We start from the raw sequence: 5,211 nt of genomic DNA, 5'->3' as shown, positions 1-5,211 counted from the left end.
ACTACTACTATATAATACTACTATCACCACCACCACCCCTACTACTACTACTACTACTACTACTACTACTACTACCAATACTACTACTACCACTACTACTGCTACTACTACTACTACTGCTACTACTACACAGTAATTTTTGTCTAACTTTCCTTGTTATTCCGGTAGTCTTGGCAGAGAGAGAGAGAGAGAGAGAGAGAGAGAGAGAGAGGAGGAATGGAGGTGGAGGGAAGAAGGAAAGGTCAGAGGGTTCAGGATGGAGAGAAACTTTTGTCACATGACTTTGCATCTTCCCTCCAACTCTTCCTTCCCTCCATTCCTCCTTCTCTCCATCTGTCCCTCACCCCCTCCCTCCCTCCCTCCCTCCCTTCCCTCCGTATCTACTGATTACCCACCCTCTTTTCCCTCCAAATCTGTCCTTCTTTTCCTCCATTCCTCTATTCTTCCCTCCTTCCTCCATATCTGTCCCCTTCCCTACCCTCCTCTCTCTCTCTCTCTCTCTCTCTCTCTCTCTCTCTCTCTCTCTCTCTCTCTCTCCACTCTTCTTTATTGCATATTTTGAGTCAAGACTAAGGCCTCCTCTTCCTCCTCCTCTTCTTCCTCTTACTTCTTCTCATCTTCCTCCTCCTCCTCCTCCTCCTCCTCCTCCTCCTCCTCCTCCTCCTCCTCCTCCTCTTCCTCCTCTTCCTCCTCCTCCTCCTCCTCATCTTCCTCCTCTTCCTCCTCCTCCTTCTTCTTCTCCTCTTTCCCTTCATCCTCGTTATAACCATCATTCACTCATCAATGACGCTGTTAGGCCATCGTCTTCCTCCTCCTCATCTTCCTCCCCTTCTTCCTTATCTCCTACGCCGCAAACTGTAAACACCACCACCACTACCACTCACCACCACCACCACCACCCACCTCGCTCTTACTCTCCGTCTTTCTCTGCGCCACATTCAGAAACGCTTCCCTCTCGACCATTTTCAAAGACCACAGAGACGATTAGCCGAATTCTAAGGGTATTTGTCCTGTTGGTAATGCAGAAAACGTGTTAACATGTCACTAGAATTACAGAAACATCCTTAAAATCCCGTGTCACTTCAACTAGAGGCCTTTGAAAATAGTGAAGATGCGGTGTGAAAGTATTTTAAAAGTCTCTCTCCCTCTGTGTCGATGTAAACTGGTCTATTTCAAAATTCGAATTTTTTTTTTTTTTTTTTTTTGTTCGTGATAAAAATGAAAGCGTGTTTTGTGTATAATCCCTTCACTACTGACATATTTTATTTACCTCGAGTTTTGGGTACGATTACACCATTTTATTGACATTAGGAAGGGTGTATAGCGGTCAGAAGATTGATGGCCACAGTCTTCACTATTTCAATCCTCACATAAGTTTGTGAAGCTGTATCAAATCACCAAATAGTAAGCAGAATGAATGTGGAAACGCGTCATGGTACTGAAGGGGATAAAGAGATGGACTGGCGGAGGTGTGAGCGAGGTGGCACTCCCCCGCCCCTCGCCATGGTCAGGACGCGGGAAAGCTTTCATACAGAACACACGCCTTGATTTTGACCTCAAAGGTGATATGGAACAAGTTAGAATGATTTTGGAAATCTAGCAATTTAAATAAGACAGAGGGAGAGAAAGACGGACAGGGTAAGGGTAAGGCGGGGCTGGTTGAAGAAGGCGAAGAAGGCGAGGTGGCAATGACGCGGAAATATCAGTGAAGGGCGCCGCCACACCCAGACGGCCGCTCAACCCTGCCTGACCCCGCTATACTAACTACTCATAATAATGCTAATAACAATACTGATCATAATAACAAAGTGTATTTAATCCATTTACTACTGGGGCGCATTTTCATCTGAGTTTTGTGTACGATTAGAAGATTTTATTGACGTTAATAAGGGTCTATAGGGGTCAGAAGATTAATAGCCACAATCTTCACTATTTTAACCCCACATAAGTTTCTGAAGCTGCTTGAAATCACCAAATAGTAACCAGAATGAAATGAAAACGTGTCCTGGTACTGAAGAGGTTAAGAAATATGAAACCTATCAACAACAACAACAATAATAATAATAATAATAATAATAATAATAATAATAATAATAATAATAATAATGGCAAAATTCGTAATGCCACCCGTTTTCTGCGGCACAAAATATGCAACAGTGGAGTGTGCCTTGCAGCGAGACAGGAAAATGGGAAAGTATCAAGCCTGAGCGTTGACATTACTGGCGTGCGCGGGAGAAATGTGCTCGCAAATACAGGGAAGCCAGGACACCCACTACTGATGACTATCCTGTCTTAATACTAACACATGCAATACACAAGATGAGCTCAAAACATTGCTCACTCACTCACCTTTCCCATGCAATCCTTCAAAATAGCATAACACACAGAATAAGAAAAGAAAAAAAAAAAAACAGATGGGTGGATTTGGTGAGACAGAGCAGCGCAGGAGTCCCTCACATCACGTCTCTCTGTCGATTAAGGTCCTGGATGAGGAACTGAATTGTTGAGTCTTTTTTCAGCCATGTACTGAAAAAAAAATATGAATAAACTAATGATAACGTGTTTCGTGATCCTTGTAATATTTATGAAGATATTTTGTCACTGCACAGTCATTGAAATAGAGAGGATATGTTTTTGTTAATAGAATAAGATATTTATACGTAGGTACGATTACCATATCATGTTATTACTGATTCTATACACATACATTTTATAGATTGATTTGCCTGTGTTCTGCCACTCGTATATATCTACTGTTAATTTATCTTGTTTGTGATGGGGGACTATAGGCTAGCGTTACCGTACTTCTATACGTAGCATCATTTATCAAGAATATTTTTGTAATGCTTAAGCTTGACGCGAGTTTTGTTTTATTGCTATTTTATATATTTACTTTTTTTTTTTCTCTCTGTTATTTGTATTGCTAGAAGTGTGTTATTGCTACCATTGAGAGGTGCATGTGTTGGGTTGGTGTACTGGCGAGAGAACATTGATTTTGTGGTTGCCAAGCCCTTCAATACTGAGATGCATTTTTACTATGGCTTTGTGGCACGATTAGACGATTTCATTTGCTTTAGGAAGGGTCTATGGAGGTCAAAAGATTAATGGCCACAGTATTTACTATTTCAATCCTTACATAAGTTTCTGAAGCTGTATAAAATCGTTAAATAAGAATGAATATGAAAACGCGGCGTGGTACTGAATGAGTTAAGGATGTAGTTATATAGGGGAAGGTGGGGTAAGACGGACCACTTAACAAAGTATTGAGTCTAGCAACCACATTTATATGATTTTTTGGTAGTTTGTGGGTTTGTGGCGGTGCTTTGGGATGTTATCTTCGAAGTCCACATCCGGATCACGGTCTTTAAAGGAAAACAATGAAGCACAAGAATTTTCAAAATGATAATTTTTACTGAGCTCAAAATAAAATGATGCGGTAAGACGGATCCCCAGGGGTCAATCTTACCCCGCAAACTGAATATAAAGAAACAAATCCTAATTGGCATAAAGCACAAATGAAAAACTCTTCCTCGTCATCATTGTATCCTTTCACATTGCCCATGAACCAAATTTATTGGTACAAATCAAACGAACAAACAAACAAAAAACAAAATAAAAACTCTCCCTAATTATCATCTCTCCCTGCACAACTTAATGACATAAATCACACACAAAAACCTCTTCCTCAGCATCATCATCACCATCTATCCCTGCACATTGCTCATGAGCCCAGCTTTTGCAATTAGCACAACAAACCCACCCTTCCCCTCTCATGGGGTCCATCTTACCCCATTAGTAAATATTCAAATGTCGAAACGTTTACCAAAGCGTCTATGTTTACTATGGCAATTTATGGCATCTATATATCATGTATACACTCATGGGCATGTATAACATAAATACTAAGTCATTATAATAACTATTTCAATATAAAACAAGCAGTGCCTTACCTTGTGCGTATAACATCTGCATTGCAGAAAATGACAATTTTTTCCCTGTGAAGCGCAAATGAAACTTATGGTTCCTACTTGCAGTGATGTCATCATTGTTGGGCGACGTGAAGGACATTTACGTGTAGAAGTCAAATTTTGGAACTTGCGAAGGGGGGTTTCGTCTTACCCCACCTTCCCCAACGACACTCGTTTAGATGATTACATGGGTTGACTACCGAGACATTACTGCTTCTCATGACCTTTTCTTCTTTTCTTCTTATTTCATCTTACTTATTCTGTAGTTCGACGATCAACTTAAGTTCACTGATTCACTTTATCATTTGAAAAGGAAAACTCTCGATTTACTTACCTACTAGTACCTTCGTCGTTTCGTAGTTCAAGTGAGTGTGTGTGTGTGTGTGTGTGTGTGTGTGTGTGTGTGTGTTCTTTCATTTCTCCGTAAGGGAGATAGCCAAATGGGATAACGTAAGCACAAACACTTCTCTCTCTCTCTCTTAAGCAAATAAATATACGAAAGGAGGCTTAAAACTCCACGTTGTGTATGAAATTATTCCAAGAGCTAAAATACTAAACTAAATGCTAAACTACAGTATATATGCGTAACACTATACATAACATTACAATAATATTGGAATTACATTATAACAATAATACACTTGAGTACACTACACTAAAGCTACACTCCAGTTGAGTCTAGTTCTGCAGCATCAGTGGGGACGGGTGTGCTAAGCCACCTTCACTTGCTGTGTGGACACGTCCTGTACGCGAGGCGTGGCCACCGTGAACATGTTCCTCAGCCGCGAAGTCCTGGCTGTGTAGATGCGTTGGAGTTGGCCGAGCAAGAACGGGTCACTCTCATTCGCTCGTCGCTGTTGCCGCAGGTGTGGTGCACGGCTGCGCCGTGTGCGGCAGCAGCCTCAGGGGGTCAGGGTGGGAGACTCGCAGTACCTGAGCCTTGTAGCACACCACTAGTGCCGACACATCCTGGCATTACTCCAGTGACAGTCACTGATGCTGGCTGCTGCTGCTCCTCTTTGCCGGCAAGAAGTCAGAGGGCTCGCCGCTCCACAGCATCCAGTCTGTATGTGGATGATGGCATCCAGGACAGGGAGTCCTGAGTCTTTCTCTCTCTCTCTCTCTATCTATCTGTCCCAAACATATCACAATAAAACTTACCCGTATACATAAATAGCAGCAACAGATACATACTCCTTCTCTCTCTCTCTCTCTCTCTCAAATGTCAAAATGAAACAACTTG

This window comes from Portunus trituberculatus, chromosome 10 (assembly GCF_017591435.1).
Source record: "Portunus trituberculatus isolate SZX2019 chromosome 10, ASM1759143v1, whole genome shotgun sequence".
Taxonomy (NCBI): Eukaryota; Metazoa; Arthropoda; class Malacostraca; order Decapoda; family Portunidae; genus Portunus; species Portunus trituberculatus.
Note: the sequence above shows the minus strand (reverse complement) of the source record.